Source organism: Humulus lupulus, chromosome 5 (assembly GCF_963169125.1).
Source record: "Humulus lupulus chromosome 5, drHumLupu1.1, whole genome shotgun sequence".
Taxonomy (NCBI): Eukaryota; Viridiplantae; Streptophyta; class Magnoliopsida; order Rosales; family Cannabaceae; genus Humulus; species Humulus lupulus.
The window spans coordinates 56,941,317-56,963,051 of record NC_084797.1 but is presented as its reverse complement, the minus strand read 5'-3'; the positions used below and the strand labels follow the sequence as shown (position 1 = coordinate 56,963,051).

At 43.5% G+C, this 21,735-nt stretch overlaps 1 non-coding gene across 1 annotated transcript; it reads left to right on the top strand.

The window, feature by feature from the left end:
- Positions 1–21,253: 21,253 nt before the first annotated feature.
- Positions 21,254–21,359, top strand: LOC133780717 (small nucleolar RNA R71). Its single transcript, XR_009869535.1, has one exon. It is a non-coding gene; the product is annotated as a small nucleolar RNA R71 (small nucleolar RNA).
- The last annotated feature ends 376 nt before the right edge of the window (positions 21,360–21,735 follow it).

Genomic DNA, 21,735 nt, shown 5'->3' with positions numbered 1-21,735 from the left:
ACACGGGATCTGCTGGTACCCATGGGAAGACATTCGTAACCTCGACGGTTTATGGTCCCATTTTTAATGGGTACGCACTAGCACAATCTGCCCCATTCCCCGGGTACAGCATGGCGCCAGTCGGGTACAGTGCCACTCCTGGCAGAGCCCAACCGTCTCAAGTCGGGGGAACGCAAGCGAGCATGAACCCCTCTGGGAGAAGAGATCGGGCAAGGGACAGAATCGGTCCGAACCCTCTAAAAAGGGAAAAAGGGGTTATGAATCCCAATACACAGAATATACGAACTTGGTGGACACCAGGGAGAACATATACCTGGCAGTGGGCAGTACGGTCCATCACTGGAAGCCAACCCCCATGTTGAAAGGGGGAAAGAACTCAAGGGACACCAACAAAAGGTGTGCCTATCACAAGGATGTGGGTCGTACGACCGAAGAGTGTCATCAATTGAAGGACGAGTTTGAAAATCTGATCAAGTTGGGGCATCTCCACCAATGGGTCAAAATGCCAGTAAGAGTTCCGGGACTACCAGCAACTCCCGGATAACCTACGGCTCTGGGTGCACCTGGATCATACCGATCTCCCCAGGGAGGGTACGCTATGGGTCTGGGAGTGTAGGCCCCTCAGGGGGCCCCAATTATGCAAGCAACCGGACCCGAAATGCCATATCCTCCCGGAACCGCGCCTCCGCGGATAGATGGCCATGTGGCCACCATATCAGGAGGGCCGCATTTGGGAGGATTATCCTGGAATGATAAGAAACACTACCTCAGTGAACTCGACCATGACAATGATGTATGCACTTCGGTACAGACTCCGACCCAACGCCCGAAGTTGATGAACTTATCACATTCATGGAAGACGACACCTAGAATGTCCACTTCCCACATCATGATCCCTTGGTCATCGATGCCCAAATCACAAACAAAATGGTGTCTAGAGTGTTGGTGGATGATAGGAGCTCTGCCAATGTGCTGTTCAAGCCACCCTTCATCGCAATTGGCTTGACCGAGGCAGATCTGGCCTCATGCCCAATGCAGATCTATGGCTTTAATGGGGATTCATAGTTTTCCACATTCGTAGTAGTGGATTTCCCCACCGCTTACAATGTTATCTTTGGTCGTCCCGCACTGGTTGATTTCGGCACCATCACCTCCATCTGCCACCTCTACATAAAATTCCCATGCAATAATGGGGGAGTGGGAATTGTCCGGGGTGATCAAAAGCATGCCCAGAAGTGCTATTACATCTCTGCTCGACCAATTTACGTGGTTCGTGAAGAGCCTCTTGAAGAGGAGAACGCTGATCCAATCCCACCCCCGCCACCAGCACTGAGGGTGATCCAGGAGGAAGACAAATTGGATTCGTAAATATGAGCGGACAGGGCACTAGAACCCATGGAGGAGGTAGAGGAGGTGTGCATTAGTAATAGGAACCCAACCAAAGTTATGCAGGTTGGAAGGAACCTATATTCAGAGGTCAGGGCTGCCATTATTGCTCGGGTCAGGGAGAAATAGGATGTCTTGGCCTGCTCTCACTCGGATATGACCGAGATCGACTGCAACGTCATATGTCACGCCCTAAACATTGATGTGAGTGCAACTCTAGTCTGGCAGAAGCAGAGACCTCTAGGGGCAGAGAGGGCAAAGGTCCTTAGATTAGAAGTTGAGAAGTTATCCTCAATCAACATCATTCGACAGGCCTTGTATCTCATTTGACTAACCAATCTAGTGTTTGTGCCAAAGCAAAACGGGACATGGAGAACTTGCATTGACTTCACCGACCATAACAAGGCCTGCCTGAAAGACTATTTCCCGCTGCCCCAGATCAACTAGATGGTAAATGAAATGTTTGGATACAAAATACTGAGCTTCATGGATGCCTACTCCGGTTATAACCAGATCTCAATGCATGTAGAGGATCAGGAACACACCACCTTTGGGATCAAGAACGCCAGAGCCACTTATCAAAGGTTAGTCAATAGGATGTTCCAGACCCAATTGGGAAGGAACATGGAGTTCTACATAGACGACATGCTGGTCAAGTCCAGGGCCTCGAAGGGACACGCGAATGATCTGGCAGAGGCATTTGCCATCATTCAGAAGTATGGGATGAAGCTGAACCTCAAAAAATGCACCTTTGGCGTGGCATCCAGAAAATTCTTGGGCTTCATAGTAAGCTCGAGTGGAATAGAAGCCAACCTGGACAAGATCAAAGAGATGATTGAAATGCCTTTGCTACGGAAGCACAAAGATGTTCAAAGGCTAACGGGAAGAATAGCGACCTTAAGCCGATTTGTCTCAAAGTCCACTGACAAGTCCATCCCATTCTTTAATATTCATCGCGAAAGCTAGAGGTTCGAATGGATGATCAAGTGTGATGAGGCCTTCTAGAAGTTGAAGGAACATCTAGCCCAAGCGCCAATCTTGTCGAAACCAGTGGATGGGGAACCATTATACCTATATCTGGCCGTGTTGGAACACACCGTCAGCGCCACGTTAGTACGAGAAGAGGGAAAGATCCAGCTCCCGGTCTATTACGTGAGCAAAATGTTACTGGGCACAGAGTCTCGATGCCCGTTAATCAAAAAACTAACATTTTGCTTACCGATCCCGTCCAGGAAGCTGAGACCCTACTTTCAGGCCCACGCCATTAAGGTATTGACGAACCATCTTCTACTGTAAGTATTACAGAAACCCGAGTCATCGAGAAGACTCTTGCAGTGGCCAGGGAGCTTAGTCAGTTCGACATAGCATATGTCCCTAGGATTTCCATCAAGGGGCAAACACTGGCCGACTTCATCGTGGAATGCATCGGGATCACTGAAGATGAAGGGCCCGTCGATCTAGTCTCGCCTCTGGGAAGGTCTTCGTGGGTGGGGCCTCAATTGAAAATGGGTTCGGGGCCGGGATCATCTTAATATCCCCCCAAGGACATCAGTTACAGAGTGCCCTGCACTTCCAGTTCGAAGCATCAAACAACGAAGCCGAGCACGAAACCATCTTAGCCAGATTATGTTTGGCTTGGGAGGTGGTCAGGCAGCTTTTGAGGGAATACCAAACAAAGGGGGAAAGGATGGCCGCTTACGTAACGCGAGCCAGAGAGTTACTCCAATCCTTCAAGAAGTACTTCATCCGCCAAATCCCCAGGGAATAGAATGTGTTTGCAGACACATTAGCAAAGTTGGCCATAGATGTCGAAGCAGAACTCTTTGGCCTTGTCCCGATCGACCATCGTTCCACACCCACTATCTAGGCCCCCAAAATAAAGGCCATAGATTATTCCACATCTTGGATGGGCCCTCTCATCCACTACCTAACCACAGGGGGGCTGCCAGCGAACAGGGCGACCGCCAGGAAACTTCAGTACCAAGCTCCCAGAAACATCATGATGGATGGCAAACTCTATCGCAGAGGGTTCTCCATGCCATATCTCTGATGTATGTCTGGGACAGAAATGCATGAAATCATGCACGAAGTGCACGGAGGTTTCTGCGGAGATCACACGGCCACACTCAACTTGTCCAAGAAAATCCTAAAACATGGATATTTTTGGCCAACGATGAAGAAGGATTGTGTTGATTATGTCCGTAAATGTGAACACTACCAAAGGTACGCGAAGATCCCGCGAGCCCCTCCAATGGAAATAACCTTGATGACCAGTCCCTGGCCTTTTTGTAGTGTGGGGAATCGATTTGGTAGGATCGCTCTCGATCGGGAAAGATCGTGTAAAATACGCCATCGTGGCCGTCGACTATTACACCAAGTGGGTCAAGGCAGAACCAATGAGCACTATCACCTCCAAAAAGGCCCTGAACTTCGTAATGAATAACATTGTGTGCCGATATGACCTCCCTCACAAAATCATGTCCGACAACGGGAAACAATTTGACAACGTCCACTTCACTGACTTTAGTGAACGACATGGAATCATCAAAAGCTTATCCACAGTCACAAGGCCTCAAGAAAACGAGCAAGCTGAGCTCGTGAACAAGATTTTAAAGGGGACATTAAAGAAAAAGCTTCAAGCCTGCAAGAGCAAGTGGCGGGAAGAACTTCCCCGTGTCCTATGGGCATACTAGACCAAAGAAAGAACGTGTACAGGACATACTCCCTACTCAATGGTGTACGTATGTGAGGCGGTCATCCCAGTAGAAACGACAGCCCCACCTCACAGACGAGACACACACGATCCCGTCCAAAACCACACCTTACTCCAAGAATCCTTAGATCTCATTGAAGAGATCTGGGAAGAGTCTTAGGTTTAGCTGAAGATGTATCAGGGAAAGAATTCCAGACACTTTAACTCTAAATTTAATAGTCAAAAATTTGAAACCAGTGATCTGGTCCTCAGAAGAGTCTTCCCTGCAACGCAAGATCCAGGAGTGGGGGTTCTAGGACCAAACTAGGAAGGACCCTATGAAATCCAAAATGAAGTATGTCCAGGAACGTATCGCTTAAGGAGACTAGACGGAACAGAGGTCCTAAGGGCCTGGAACACAGAACACCTCCGCCAGTACTATCAGTAGAAGAGAGGGTCTGATTCTGTTCTTTCTTAATTTTTCTTTATAACAATGTACGCCCCAGGGAGATTTCTTAATAAAAATGGTGTGTACAAAACATCATAAAGAAATATTGTAAAGAAATAAAAGTTTGCACCCATCTTCATTCTTTTTCACACTAGCAAGTGACCCAAGACTACAGTGTTCGATCACTTGGGGGGTATGACCATCTGTACGAGCAAGTCCAGGAATAAAAACAAAACTGGATACAAAATGCAGAGTTTAGTCCTGATCTGGACTGTATAGACTGGGGGTAGCAAAATCAAACTCCCGACAGAATAGGATGCAAGGCTTAGTCCCAATCCTAACCCAAACATACATGATTGGGGGGGGGGGGGGGGGGGGTTCAAAATGCAATAGGATGTAAGGCTCAAGCCTAGTCCTAACTCAGACATACATGGTCCGGGGGTACAAAATACCTAAAAATTGGTTGACCCAGCGTGGTCTCAAATAATCGAATCCCTGTTCATGTCTCCTCTATAATGTCCTAGAACCATTGGAACGTGAGTCTTAGGTTTGAGTTGCTTAAAATTAGACTTGTAAATGGCCCAGGCCGTTGGAACCTTACCCATAGGCTCGAAATAAGCTAATCAACTAATCTCTGATGGCCCAGACCGTTGGAACCTAAACATCAGAGTCAGGACAAATAAATCAGATGATAGTCATTAACTCCCTAGCGGTCCAGGGCGCTGGAACCTAAACGTCATGATTAAAGTGAGTTAACTAATTAAGTCGTATCCAAAAGAAATCTCTAACAGTCCAGGTCGTTGGAACCCGAACTATAAAATCGGGGTAAAAAAAAAAAGCTCACTTATGTTGATAAGTCCGAAATGGTCTAGGCTGTTGTTGATGGCGGAAACTCGTCAACGAAATATAGATGGAAAACTCAAAGAATTAATCAAAACTTAATGAACCCAAAAGATCTTGTAGAATTGTGAAGGAAAATATCAAGTGAACAATAGAAGAAAAACTCGTATATTGCTCTTAGAATAGTCTGATCTTACAAAATTTTCTCAACCCCCTTCAATGATGAAGTGGGTCCCTATTTATAGGTGAGCTCTAATGTCTCTAGGTACATTGTGGTCCCAAGAGGACAAAATGATTCACATGCAGGCCGCAGGTGATCGTGGAGCAGGTGGTAGTGGTGCTGAAGGAGTAGTGGTCGGTCCATAGTACTTGTCAATGGTCTTGGAAAAACATTCTGTCATGGTACTATGACATACCCCAACCACTACCTTTGTAGGAATGTCAGGTACATGTTGGAGGAGGCCCTGCCATGTACCTTCCTTGTACTGCCACTACTTGTTTGGCATGATAGTGTGTTCGTACTTTGACCCTTCAAATATGCCTTGTTCCTACATGTTATAAGTATCAAAGTCTTTATTGGTTATTATGGCAGATTGCTTAGTTCTTTTTTTTTTTTACTTTGGGATCTCTTCTAGTTCTCTTCGCACTAATGCTTAGGAGGACCTCCACTTCACCCCAATGTTAGACTGGCTAGTGATGATGCGCCCCGTTGGTGGCACTTGTCCTAGTGAGGAAGATAAGGCCTCTTCAATGGGGCCCTACATAACCAACAAAATCTGAGGCATGAAGGAGGTGCCTGGTGGCTCAGGCGTGCAAGACGGTTGGTGAACGAGGCGCCTGTTGGCGCAGGCGCACGAGGCACTTGGTGGCGCAGGCGCGCGAGGCGGTTGGTGCGCGGGCGCATGAGGCGCCTGGTAGTGCAGGCGCGCGAGGCACCTGGTGGCACAGGCGCACGAGACGGTTGGTGCACAGGCACGCAAGGCACCTGGGTCGTAGGTGCACGAGGCACCTCGTGGTGCAGGCGCGCGAGGCACCTCGTGGCGCAGGCACGCGAGGTGTTATGGGCTGACATTTTGACAACGGAAATGCCCATGCGGCACCTTGACTCCTCTGGGAAAAGGTCAACTTTCCAACCATTCGAATAACAATGGGCACATTTTTATCGCGAACGTGTGCCTCTGCACACTTCCGTCTCTCGAACCACTCTCGTTGAGTCATGCTCTCAAGCATCTATGAGTGCAACCATGCGTCAAGGTTATCTAGCCAAGGCACTCACACTATCCATAGGTTCTCACTATGGCAAGGAAAATCTTGACACCAATGCTCGCCCAAACATTCTCAAGCCAAGGTAGCATGTGTGGCCAAGAGCCAACACCAAGCTGACGTTCCAACACCTCTCATCATGCCCTATTCAATACTATCCGATTAACTCACCTTACAGACCAAGGACTCCCATACATCCATGGTCCAATCCTCAAGGCACCATGCCTTCACGCATGTTGGCAGGCCCTTGAGACTAGCTGCCAGACTAGTAATACACACTGGACCTCTGTCCTACTCAAGCATAGTGCACCCTCCAATGCTTGCATGCTAACAAGTCCCATGAATGACTTCCCATGCCATCTCATGTCGAGACTCATGATTATGGCGCACCACGACGTCTCTCGAAGGTTTGGGCCATGTTCCATGCAAGTGGCATCCCGGCAAGCCAAGGGAACTGTACCCCTAAACCTCTAGCAGCACACTTCGACGCACTACCGGAGCGGCTCGGTAATGTCCATGAGTATCCTACTCATGGAGACATATGAGTCCCCTCGTGGTCCTCATATGCTTTCCCTACTAGTCCTCCCAACTAGTAGTTGCTCAAGTAGTAGTAGCTCACCAGGGGGTGGTGGAGAGCTGACACCAGGTGCTCCCCCTACAAAGAGCCTTCTAAGCTTTTAGCCTTCTATGAGGAACATATATGATTTTTGCTTGGGAGACATATTTGGCTCTCAGCTTGCCAATTCCCCAAATCTCCCAAATACGATCGTACCATTGTGTTCATTGACCCTTCAATATAGAACCTACCAAGTCTCGTCCATTTACGGGCAATATTGAAGATATTTACGAAAATGCCACTGTCGTACAAATTAGGCATCAGCATGCTCACCAGCCTGCACCCTCACGCGTGCATCTGACTGAGCACCATCATAGCTTGTAACATGCCCTCAAGTCTGACATGTTACACTCTCCCCCACTTCAATTGTCGATGCCCTCATCGATAGACCGCTCTCCAATCTTCCTGCCTCGACTCTTAAGCTCACCCAATGCTCCTTCTGAATCTTAAGTCTGCACTAGTCCCTCTACCACTGTAGAACCACCCACTTGGTGATGATCTCCCACGTCCAACCTTGCACTCAATCAAAGACCCTATGCCACCATCGCTATTTAGAATTCTCCTATGAAGTAGTAAATCTGCACTCGAATACTCCTTGCACACATGAACTCCTCCGAGTCCATCACGATGTCCCTCCAGTCAACCAAGTAGCCCTTGCAACACTGACCCTGAAGCAAACACATCATTTGATTGTTTCTTTCCTGCCAATTTTCAAATGCCTACTCCTATTGACAATGACGAAATTAAGGTGCAACCCTTAGGGTGAGGTTCGTAAACCAACCGTTCCCAACGGCACCTACAAAACACCCTTCCATTGAAGGCATGCCTCTCTTCGATGCATCATTCATGCCAACTGTAGCCCTTATGCAATATCTAGTGCAATCTTGCACATAGACTTCGCGAAGTAGTCTCTCAGACTTTTGGCCCTCCCGCCTTACTGCATACCCATGGCTTGATGTGAAATTGCCACTCCTGACCATAAGCATAACTACTACTCTAAGCTTCTACAATGTGGTCAATGATCTGACATCATTCAAAACCACTGCACTGCCTTCTGGCTTGTGCTCATGCTGACTCTCAGCATCGTGCCTCAAGTTCTAACCCCAAATCAACCTTGCCTAACTCTAGATGACCTTTTGAATCTTGACCAACTTGACTGAACATTAACTCACCCTTGAGGTCTGAAGTTGTCCCAATCCGCTATCTCCCTTCGGCATATGAATTAGTGGGCTCCCCCACTTCAAATTGGGAATAACTTCTCTTCTCGTGGTGTACCTCTCAAGGTATAGCTCGCAAGCTAACCTCTTTCTCTCGTGTGGTCCCTCGTTCCATTTATCACTTTTGAAGATGATGTTGAATTAATGCCTCAGTCATTCTGACTCTTCGCCCCTTGACATCTCTACGTTGCCTTAGTACCCGAGTCTTGCTGACTTTCACCTTAGGCAAACGCTGCACTGATATTACCTTGGTACCTGAGTCCTGAAGACTATCACCATAGGTAACTGGCTTTGTCTTTGTCTCTGAGTCTCCTGAACATCTAACGATCACATGATAACTCATCTCGATGCTTTTGTAATTGAACATTGGTTTGCTATTTGGATGTTTGAGCCGTGAAGGTCTCTCCCCCACTTCAACTGTTGGCGTCCTTGACAACTTGCCCACATGCAATAACGTTTGACCATCCCAACTCTTCATGCACACAACAAATCTAGAAGTTCACTCTGCAGGATGTGAATCTCAAGTCAACTACTTTGTGTATCACCACTGTCATTTCCCTTATGCGTGCACTGTCCACATAGCTATCCATATGCTCTATACTAGTATCTCGCCCCTCCGGGCAGCTTCTCTAGGATTCTATGGTCACTAAGTCCCAATAGCAAGGCCCTCTGGCCCACATTTAAACTCAAGCACCATCTTGGCCTCCTTAAGCATTCTTACAGTACTAAGTTTCCTTGATTGAGCCCTACAACACTCAAGAAACTCTAGTACTATTCAGACCACTGCGCGCAGTCTACTCGAACCTACTGGCCTTTGATGCATATATTACAAAACTTAGCATATCTTAAAATGCCTTAGTGTTTCTCATACAAGCTAACATCCCTGTGAGTCAACACGTCCCACTCCATTGTCTCGGCACCTCCCCTCCGGATCAGAGCAAGTAAACATGCAAACACTTCCAAGTACGACTATCCTCTGACAATCGCGGCCACTGCCACCTTGGTCTCCATGTGATGCCCTTTGGGACACAAGTAGCAACTGAAGCATTCCATGCTCATCTTAATCTGATTCCTCGAAGTTGTCCACTTTCGATCACTGTCGTGACTAACAAGCGTCTGACGGCCACTATTATGCTTCCACACTCTTGGGTACAAGTTCCCTTTTCAACAACAGTGCTCTGTGCGACTTACACTGTCACTCAAGCAAACCTGAACTAGTGAACCAAGAATACAACCTTGACCACTCGATCAAACCTTGTCTCATGTCAATGAGTTCCAACTCTTCTGTAGCGCCCCTCCACAATTGCACACAGTTGTTGTCTTTCTAGCATCACTGAACATCTTTTATCTTTGTTGGCGATTTCTTCAAAAATTCCACCAGCTTTTGCTTTATTGTTGTCTCTAAGTTTTTATGGACTTTAATAACCCTAGTCGAATCTGCCTCATCGAGTTGGACATCTTCGAGGTCCTCGATTGGTCCTTCTTCTTCATCAAAATCCCCAAAGCGAGGATCTAAATCCCTATCCTCACTTTGGGAAACACCCTATTTGGTGACGTGCTCACCTGATCAAGCTTGTGTTTCATCAGCCAGCTGCAACTCTTTTCTGGCAAATTCCCTCAATTTGCCTCTCTTTGCCTTAGCAATTGAGGAATTATAGCATTCCCTCGCTTCTCGTTGGTGTCCCATTACGCATCCTACCCCTGCGTCAGTTGGGAATTTCATGGCAAGGTGCCAAACCAAGGTTACAGCTCGCAAGTCGACCAGAATAGGTCTTCCAATTACAGCATTGTACGTGGAAGGACAATCAACTACTATAAAAGTAGTGAGTAATGTCCTGTTTGCAGGCGCAGTTCCTGCTATAACTGGAAGCTTAACTGTAACAGGCGCAGTTCCTACTATAAATGGTTTGGTTGCATGGCTCTAGGTCCTTCATTGACAACTTCATTCTTTCTAATGAAGACTTGTACAAGATATTTACTAAGCTCCCTGTGTCAACTAACACCTTTTTGACCATCATGTTGGCTATCTGGACGTCCACGACCAGAGGGTCCGAATGAGGAAATCGGACATGCTGAGCGTCAAACTCAGAGAAAGTTATTAACTCTTACTCTATTCGAGCCTTTTTGGGAGTTCGTTCCTCCACATTTAGCATCTCGATGTCCTGGTCATGGCGTAAGGTCCAAGCGTATCACTCCCTTGCCTTCCCACTATCTCCTACAAGGTGTGGGCCGCCACAAATGGTTAACAATGTACCTGCCATGGGAGCTGGTTGTAAAGGTGGTGAGCGTTGGCGACAAGCACCTACTTGTTGCCTCCTTGAGCCTCTCGCTAAGAACCTCCTGTGGCTCGTACATATCTCCTTAGGTGTCCCTGTTTGATAAGGAACTCAATCTCATCTTTCAGCTGGTTACACTCATTAGTGTCATGACCATAGTTGTTGTGGAAATGACAAAACTTTGTTGTATCTCTCTTGGAGATATCCTTTCTTATAGGCGCTGGTCTCTTGTAAGGGACATTGGAGCTGCTAGCCTAGTACACCTCTGCTCTGATTTCGACAAGGGTGGTATAGTTGGTGAATCTTGGCCCATACCTGTTGCGCTTCGGGCGTTTATTCTCAGATGTCGAAGGCTCATTATTTTCCATCTTTCCACCATTTTTATCATTCTCGTTGCCTTTGCCTTTTCCATTGGGTTTATCCGACCCGTTGGCGGCTTTAGCGGGATCTTCCTTTGGTCCCTTGTCTTTTGCGAGCGATTTCCCTTCGTTGGCAATCGCATCTTTGAGCTTTATGTTTCGATCTGCTTGATCAAGGAAATCTTGGGTACTTTTTACCCCATTCTTCCTTAAACTGTTCGAGAGGGGAGAATGGCACCTTACTCCAGCAGTAAGGGTCATCATTTTCCCTTTATCACCAATTGTTTTAGCCCCAGCTGTCGCTCGCGTGAAACACTGAATGTACTCCTTCAAGGATTCTCCCTCCTTCTGGCATATCTCGACCAACTGGTTGGCTTCATTTGGGTGCACATGACCAGCATAGAATTGCCCGTAAAATTCCTTCACGAAGATTTCCCATGATACTATGCTAGCAGGAGGGAATTTAAAAAACCACTCCTGAGCGGTGTCAGATAGGGTGACCAGAAAGATCCTACAACGAGCATCATCCGACACCTTCTGGATGTCCATTTGTATCTCGAACTTGTTCATGTGAGATACTGGGTCCCCATATCCATCGAAATTGGGCAGTACTAGCATCTTGAATTTGCTGGGGGTTTTCGCCATTACTATTCTCCGTATGAAAGGAGGGCCCCTCCTCCGATCATCCTCGATGTGAGATGTCTGGCTTCCTACCAGTTGTTTGATAGCCTCGTTTAATGCATCGATCTGGGCCTACACGACGTCTGGGATCGCTAGGGCGACTGGTGCTGAGGGAGCGTACTCATCATGCCTTTCGCACCTGTCGTTGAGCACGTCCCTTAGGTCATCATCTCTGCGTCTTTTCTCGCTAGCGCCCAACCGATCAAAGATGTTAGGCTGCCTAGGCTACCCCCAACGTTCTGGCTCATAGGCCTATTTTCTCTTGGTGGGGGATTCCTTTCCCCACCTCTTTCTCCTGAACCTCGACCAGCATTCCCTCTGTCGGAATAAGCTTCATTATAATCATGACCATCCCTGAAATTCGATCGACTATGGCGTGACCGATTTGTTGCACTATTCCCTCCTCTAGCTGGCATCTCCCGAGTGTCAGGAGGAGGCCTGCGTTGGTCGGTGGGTCCCCAGGCATTATTATGCCGTGGGGGTCCCCTGACCACAGAGCCTGATTCAGCGTGCCTTCTATTAGTAGAAGGACGTTGCCCCCTGCTCGGTGGATTTGGTTCCTCAGCCACTGGGCGTCTAGGGCTTTGGGGTGGCTGCTCGGCCTTATTTTGCCTTTGACGTTGGGGATTATCTCGACAAGCATGAGAAGGTGGCTGCTACTCAGGATCCTGATATGGGATCTCCTATTGAGCAGCATGTGGTTGCTCCAGTCTTTGAGGGCTTGCTGGCTGAAGCGGAGGACTTGGGTTTGGGGGCTATTGTTGTGGTGCATTTAGTGGCTGGTCTGGTTGAGAAGTCAGTGTAGCTTGCCCTTGGGCCAACTGAATGGCTGATTCAAGGGCGGCAGTGGCATCCCTCTGCCGGTGATCCATGTCCACCTACCCCTCATTCAACTCTTGGCGTTGGCGCTCGATTTCCCTCTGCTGCAACGCCAACGTCTCAACCGCATTCTCTTGATTGGCCCTTAGATTGGCCAACTCTTCTTGCAACACACTCAGTGTTGTCCTCAGGGTTTCAGAGTCCATTTCCTTCTGTTCAAAGTCCAACTGTGGTTCATCTTCAGCCACATTTGGTGGAAGAGGCTGGGTGGATGCAGCGCCCGAAGTCTGCTTCGTCTTCTTGGATGTTTTAGCCATTTGATTTTCTTGAAGTCTAGAATTCTTCCCTCAACGAAAGCACCAAAATGTTGACCCTCAAATTAGTCAACGACACGGAGTTAGATAAACGATATGAAATGAGATGAAATCAAAAAGAAAAATCAAATGGAAAAATAAGTAACACAAACGATTTATAGTGGTTCGGCCCTAGTTGAATGGTAATGACCTACGTCCACTTAGTGTTCTTATTGATGTTGAATCCCAACACTGTGATCAATGAACTAGGGTTCATGAGTTTCACAAGCCTCGGGAAGATTACAACCTAAGTGAATAACCACACTATTTTTCTCTCAGAGTACAAAGATCAAAAGTTCAAAAAGTCCCTTCCTTGAGCCCTTTGATTCTTATTTATAGGCTCAAGAAGATTACATGGGCCGATGGGCCTTAATTATCTTTAAGACTTGCGTATCTAGGCAATAAAAGAAATTACAATTAATTCAAATATCACAAGATTGCATGTCAAAAAGGAAGTAATTGAAAGTATGCGACCAGACCGGTCGCATATAAACGTGATGCTAGATAGATCAATGACGTTCTGGTCGATGATCGAACAGGATTCATTCTCTTAATGTCGTCATGTGCCTACCACGTGTAGGTCAATCTTGCCACGTCACTAGGAACCGTTTTTTGGGTAAAAAAATTATATACGCTTATTTCTAACATTTTCAAAATAAAGATTTAGTAACATAATTTCCTCATTATTATTTATTTCCATTAAATTCCTAACTTGATTAAACCTTTTAAGACATTATTCTTATCTCATAAAAATAATTTATTTAGCCATTTAAAAAAAAAATCCATTTATTATTTTTAATTGCATAAAAAAAACAACAAAAGCTTGAAATTATCTAAAAATACTTATAAATATCATGTTTCCTTTAGAAAATAACACTTTATTTAAATTAATAAAATTACAATATTTGATGTGAGAAAAATATAAAATATAATTTTATGTGTGAGAAAAATATATTTTTACATGTATTATTTAAGGCTTAATTTATGTAGTGTAAACCCATGTGTGATAACCAAAATAATTATTTTTAATTTATTAAACTAAACTTTCAGCCACCCTTTATTTTGCTTAAAAATCACAAGTGAGTCTAAATTTAACATTTTTCTTAATTAAAATAAAGAAAATCATACTTATTAACATGTGAACATTCAAGGTTACATTTAAAATATGATTTTAATTTATATATAGTTTAGGGTATTAATTTATTTCAACATACACACAAACTTCCTTTCATTTAAAAGACATTTCATAACTTTGACCAAAACTTCCAGTAATAAATTAAACCTTCAAAAATCACCATCTTGGAATTAAAACTCATATTTTCTTTTTAAAATACAAAAAAAAAATTACTGTAGGTATTTATTTGAGTAAAAATATAATTTTAATGTAAATTAAAATACCCTTTTAATTTGATAAAATCATCATAGCACTTGCAAAAACATTTATCCATGCAAATCATTATTTCACCAAATTTCTCTTCATTTAAACACAAAAATCAGCAAGCATATTAAGTCATGAAATTCATCATTTTACATCATGCTTCACAAAACTCATACAATAATCATACATGTTTATTCAACACAATTTAAACACAAACCCTACCATGTTTCTACCCCTCTTTTAATAATTTAATATTACCATTGGCATTGGCATACAATAATTAATCAAACCACCTTAAAACATACTCACAAGGCCGAAACATCCATAGTAATACTCAAAATATATCACAAAATTTCCGTGCCCTTTTAAAGAAAATAAATCATTAGGTCTACACAAGAACATACAACAAGATTCCTCATTTAAACCCATTGTGGATGCCAAAAATCCACTAAATAAAAAATCTCTAGTCCCTGGTTGGAACACAGGGATAAAGGTCACGTAGTCATGCTATTGGGCTCGAGCCTGTAGGCCTTGTTGAATACAGGAGATCGTCTCATGAGAAACAACACGTTATGAGTCATAAGGTTTGGCCCTGCTAAGCTAAGGGGCCACAATGAATACTGCAAGAGGATAGGTGCACAAGGCCTTGACATAGTGAGGTCCGACGTGCCGGCGCGAGGTTGACGGGCTCATGGGTCAAGATGCACTCACACGCGTAAACGCTGCCAAAGACACTCGGAACATACACCTATCTACATGCAAGGGGCACCAAATACCCAGGCACCTCACAAGACCCCCCGTCTCGCGAGCCTATCACTCGCATTTCACGAAGACGCACTTGGGGTGCTACTGGTGTCTTGCGCCCATGACCCACAAGCCCACCTTGCACCTCGCGAGGAATAGTCTCGCATTTGGAGGCACGCCGCGCGCCAAGGGTGTCGCCCACTCATGCGTCTCACCCAAGAGGCGCGCCTCACGCCTAGCGTCTCGCCCCCCAAGCCTCGCACAGCGAGGCCGTGCGCCTCGCGCCTGGCATCTCGCCCCAAAGCCTCGCACAGCGAGGCCGTGCACCTCGCGCCTGGCGTCTTGCCCCCAAGCCTCGTACAGCGAGGCCGTGCACCTCGCGCCTGGCGTCCCGTCCCCAAGCCTCGCACAGCAAGGCCATGCGTCTCGCAAGGCCTTCTCACCCGCCTAAGGTCCTCGCCCAGGTCCGCCTCACGTAGGCGTTCTCAGGGCCTTGCCCAGGTGCGCCTCATGTAGACATTCCCATGGCCTCACGCAGCCGCAACGTGGGTCTCGCGCCAAGCACCCCATGGCCTCCCACCAAGGGTCTCGCGCATGAAGGCTCCAAGGCAATGGTCTCGCAAGGTGAGATCCTAATCACATGAATAAGCGTCATGCCACACCGCACATGCAGCAGGCCCCATTGAAGAGGCCTTACCTCCTTTCCTGAGGAAAGCGCCACCAATGGGGCATCATTCTCCCTGTGAGTCCCATAAGATGTAAAGTCAGAAAAGGCCTCACAACGATTCAACATGAAGTCAGGAGAGACACGGAGTGAGCCTACAGACCAAGAAGAGTCAGAGTACGGATAAGGTGTTCATGCCAGACAGGTAGTGGCAGTACAAGAATGGTACATGGTCAGGACTCCCTCAACACGCTTATGAGGTCCGTACCAGACAAGTAGTGGAGGCATAATAAGTCACCAAGACATGAGCACTTTTGCAGACCTCTGACACGTACTGGAGCGGACCACCACTCTACCAGCACCACTACCACCTGTGGTGTTAACTTTAGCAGTGTACTCATGTACTATTTTGTCCCGAGGGACCACCATGTATATGGGGGCCATTAGAGCCCAGCTATAAATAGAGCTTGACCCTTCAGAATAGGGGGTTGGAAAATTCATTGTGGGATTGAAGCTATTAAGCAATATACAGTTTTTACTCCATTGTTGATCTGTGTTGATCCTTCCATAAGTCCATTCTTAGTTCTCATCTGAATATCACTTTACTTATCTTTGAGTTTTCCGATCTAATTTCGTTGACGAGATTTCGCCGTCAACACCCATCATGCTATCAAAAATATCATAATCATCTTTCAAATCCAAAGGTGATTTCAAAGCTCAAGAGAAAATAGGAACACTATAGAACATGAATCCAACATAACAACATAAAAAATGATAGGAATTCCCTACATTATGCTTGGTCAAAACCCCCATGAACATGAACATAAAATACCAAAATCATCATACATCATATTAAAGTATCTAAAAGACCACCTAAATCAACACATAGAAAAATTCAAATTGAAACCAAAACATCGAAAATCCATTAGATATAAACAAAAAACCAAAACAATGCTAGTGATCAACTACCTCCTTTGATAGAGTTCAAAAACTCAATTCTGCCACCACCCTTGATCACTTCTCTAAGAATTTCGAACATCACAAGAACAAGAAAGAAAAACCACAAATTATTTCTTAGATTTTCAAGAATAAGATGATTCATGACTAAGGATTTAAAAACACCAAAACATAAGCACATACCTAGGGGTTTTCGAAACCCTACCCCTCTTCATCTTCTCTTCTCCTTCTTTCTCTTCTCTCCCTCTCTCTAGCATTCGTGCCTCTCCTCTCTCTCTCTCCTTCTCTTGAATTCGACAGCCCAAGAAAAAATGGCTCCTCTATTTTCTTTATTATTCCTTTATCTAACCTAAGGCAATTACTAGTCCAAATAGAAAAAGGTTAAGTTTTCTATTTGTCCATATTTTCCTTTATTTTTATTCTTATTTGATTTTTCTCTTGATGGTAGGAAAATAAAGAGTGCATAAGAGATGACAACTCTTTTTCTATTTTAACTAATAGTCATCCAATCATATTGTGCTAAGACCATACCAAATAGGAAAGAAAAATCCCCCATTCCCACTACAGTCCACACGCCACCTTCTATTTCCTTTCCCTTTATTTTTATTTATTTTTAATTAAATAAAATAAATCTAATAAAAGGAAACAGTAAAATGTGTAGAAAATTCTATACAAGTGCACCATGAAACCATGCACATGCACACACTTAATTACTAGGATGCATCACTACCTACCATGCACCTTGTTGCATTCAACCAAAACTCATATATTCACAAAATAAATTAATAAATAAATAAAACAATTAATAATCAAATAAACACAAAATTTCTACCTAAAAATTCTAACAAATAAAATAAAAATTCACAACACTGAAAAATTAAATAAAACAAAGCACAAAATTAATAAAAAAAATTGGTGCACTACACTACTAGGCGTCATATTAGCATAGATGAAATTCAACCAAATTCTTTTTTCTCTTGTCAAAAGGTTAAAGTAAAAACATATTCTAACTGTCCCATTCAAAGTCCATTGACTTCCAACTGGAGTCAAAGCAGTGAAAATTGTATCCTAGGTACTCTCCTCACACAAATTATTTTTAAGATCCTAATAATCATCATTGTCACGTATAGGCAACCTAAAGAAACCATTTATGGTTTTGCTATCAAAAGAAACAGTTTTCCCTCTAACTATTGTTTGCCAAGTATAGTAAGGGTCATAGGCATTGGCATAGAATTCCTTAAAAATGGGTATCACATCATGGATAGGTGGAGAACAAAAATACTTCTAGTGGTGGGTATTAATAACAAGACATATTAATCAGGGACAATAAACTCTCCGTGAGCATCAATGGCAAACCCTCTCTCCGGAATCAAATTCCTATTCTTTCCTATTTTATACCTAGACTTAGCACTAGCATTGGTAAATCTAGATGTAGGCTCTATGTTGGGATCTTGGGGTTCATGCAATTGTTCTTACACTTTCTTATTCCTTTTCCTAGAGGGTTCCATCTCAACAAGAACAATTCACTAAATTCACACAAAGAATTAAGCTCAATTGGCACCAATGATATTCAAAAATTCCTCACAACCACCCAAACAAGTTCAAAGGATATCCACAAAATGCAAGAACAAGGGAAATTGCAAGTAAAAATTGATAAGTCCCAATTTAATGACCTAAAATGAAAATTACTCAAATTACACTATCGTTGTCAAATAAAATAAATGCCCAGAGAAATTCATGCTGTATATGATCAATAAACACTCATAGGAGCATCCATTTCAAATTACTTCCATCAATTCATCACAATTGACAAAATCCCCAATTTCATGTCCTAAAAATGTCAAAATACAAAATTCTCCCAAAATACAATAAAACTCAATGAAATAGATAGCAATAATCCACAAGCTTCACAATAATGACTTCAATTTCATTCTAGTTTTATCATAACATCAAAAATTGCAAAGCCCTCAATTTCTAGGTCAAAACCCCCAAAATCCACTCAATTCTTCAACAATCCACCAACATTCCTCAATAACAAGTACAATAAGGCAGTTAATCTACTACAACAACAAGAAATATGAAATTAGAAATAAGATACACATCAAGAACATATAAAGTTTTGAATTCTTGACAATGAACTTAAAAAAAAATCCCTTGGGGGAGAAGGATGTTGAAGAAAATCTACAATGTGACAAAGATAGAGCCCCAAAACAATGTTTGAATGAAAGTTAAGAGAATAAACACATGCCAAAATGCTGCAAATGGCTCGAACCCAGGTGAGAGAGTGGAGAGAACTCGCAGAAAAAGAGAAGGATTTTTTTTTTTAATAAAACTAAAAAAAATCATGTTTTGGAGAGTTTTAAAACTCTCTGACCAGGCAAGCATGGTCGCGCAATAGGGTAGCACGATCACTACTCTCTCTGAATGGCCGTTGTGAATGGCGTCTGGCACAGTCGCGCTGTTGGGCTTGTTTGCCCTGGGTCTCTGTGGGTGCAGTCGCAGCATGGTCTAGTGCGATCGCGCCACATACTCCGAAATGGCATTTTTTCAATTTTTTTTGTAATAATTTTCACAGTTAAAAAATTACAGAATAATAAAAACTAAGCCTAAAAAATGAAGTAAACAAAAATAAACATCAAAATAAGTCCCAAAAATTCAATTTTTCATAAATAAAAACTAAAAAAAAATTAAAAATAACAATTGGGATGCCTCCCAAATGCACTGTCGTTAATGTTATTTAGCTGGACGCTGAGCTCCTCGTTAGATTCAACTCGGGTCCAGTCCACCCGTTAAGTCATTGAGGGCCATAGTGTCATGAGTGGACGCTCGTCTCTAGATATTGCAAAATTTTGGAGCTTTCCACCACTCATGTAACATTCGAGCTTTTCCACCAAAGAAACTTTTCAAATGATGATGAACTGTTTGAAGATCACATTGAGCCACAGACCTTTTCTTAGTGACTTCCAACTCATTACCCACTCCTTTCACAAAATCAACTCCACATTGAGCTGGAAAAACATAAATGTTACCTCTTCTTATTGCACTCGCAGCTTCAACTCCCATTTTTGTACATCGATTAATGCCCTAGCTGTAACTAATAATGACCTTCCAAGAATAATTGGGATATTAGTATCTTCCTCCATGTCCAAAATAATGAAATTTGTAGGGAAGATGAATTTATCTACCTTTACTACTACATCCTCAATCAGTCCACGAGGATGTTTAACTGAGCGATATGCCATTTGAAGTGTCACTCTAGTTGGTCTCACTTCCCCCAATTTCAATTTTTGATAGATAGATAGATAGAGGCATTAGAATCACACTTGCCCCTAAATCAAAAAGTGTTGTCTAAATAACCACATTCCCTATAGTCCAAAAAATGGTAAAACCACTCGACTCTTTAAGCTTTGGAGGTAGTTTCTTTTGGATTATTGCACTGCACTCCTTAGTAAGTGCCACAGTCTCATAATCCTCCAATTTTCTTTTCTTTGACAAGATTTCTTTCATAAAATTCACATAACTAGACATTTGCTCAAGTGTCTCAATAAAGGGAATGTTGATGTGAAGATTTCAAAAAACATCTAAAAACTTAGAAAACTGCTTGTCAAGTGTCTTCTTTTGAAGCCTATGAGGATATGGAATCTTGATGTGGTGCTCAAAACTTAATGGTGACTGCTTTTTCTCAAGTTTCTCATTAACCTCTTCTTCTACTTTACCCTTATTCTCATCAACCACTTTCAGTAATGAAATAGACTTCTTAACTGACTCTTCTAATTCCTTACCACTCCTCCAGGATATCGCATTGCATTGCTCCTTTGGATTCAATGTAGTATTACTTGGCAAAGTCCCTTGTGGCCGGTTGTTCAACATATTTGCCAATTAACCAGCTTGACTCTCTAGATTTTTTATGGATGCGCGAGTTTCTGTCATGACTAAGTTTAAGTGTTGGTTAAGGTCAACAATTCAGCTTGTAATTCATTTGTCTTCTCCTGAGAAACTAGTGGTACCAGTGGCTGTGATGTTGCTTGAGGTGGAGCTTGAGATATGGGCTGCTAAAATTGTTGTTGAGGGCCTTGATTATTTCTCCATGAAAAATTGGGGTGATTCCTCCACCCTGGGTTGTAAGTGCTGGAGAAAGGGTTGTTGGCTTGCATATTAAAATTTCCCATCATATACACTTGCTCCATAGGAGTAAAATTTTTTACCTCTGCTGCCATACAACGATCAAAATGATGAGAACCCCCACACATTTCACAAATCATATGTATCTGCATCACTTGAGCTGAGATATTGTTTTTCTGCAATAGTTTGATTAATATGGAAACTTGAGCAGTTAAAGCTATGATAGCATCTAGTTCATGAACCCCAGCTACTTTTATCTTACAAGTGGCTCTCTCATTAGCCCATTGGCAGTTATTCATGGCCATTTGTTCCAACAACGCATAAGCCTCACTTTAGTACTTTTACCCATGAAACCACCCCTTGCTGCAACATTTATGATTGTGCGAGTAGTACCACACAACCCATTGTAAAAGTTATGGACCAACATCCACTTTTCAATAGCATGATGGGGACACTTCCTTAACAGTCACTTGAAACACTCCCAATCATCATATAATGATTCACTATCACTTTGTGCAAAATTATTAATCTCCCCTCTTAACCGGGCAACCTTGGATGGAGGGAAAAATTTGGCGAGGAACTTTTGATGTGTAATAAAGATAGATTGCAAGGAAATCAACCAACTCTTAGCTCGGTCCCTTAGTGAGAATGAGAACAGCCTTAATCTTATTGCATCATCCCTCACCCCATTCATCTTAAAATTTGCACACAACTCGAGAAAATTGGCTATGTTCAAATTTGGTTCCTATGTAGGTAGGCCACCAAACTGGATAGTAGATTGGACCATTTATAGAATTGATGGCTTGATCTCAAAATTATTAGCAACAATTGTAGGTGGTCTGATGCAAGAATTGTAATGTCCCAAATTCCCTAATGTTTCTTAATGCTTGGATTAGGGTGATTATATGCATGATTATGTG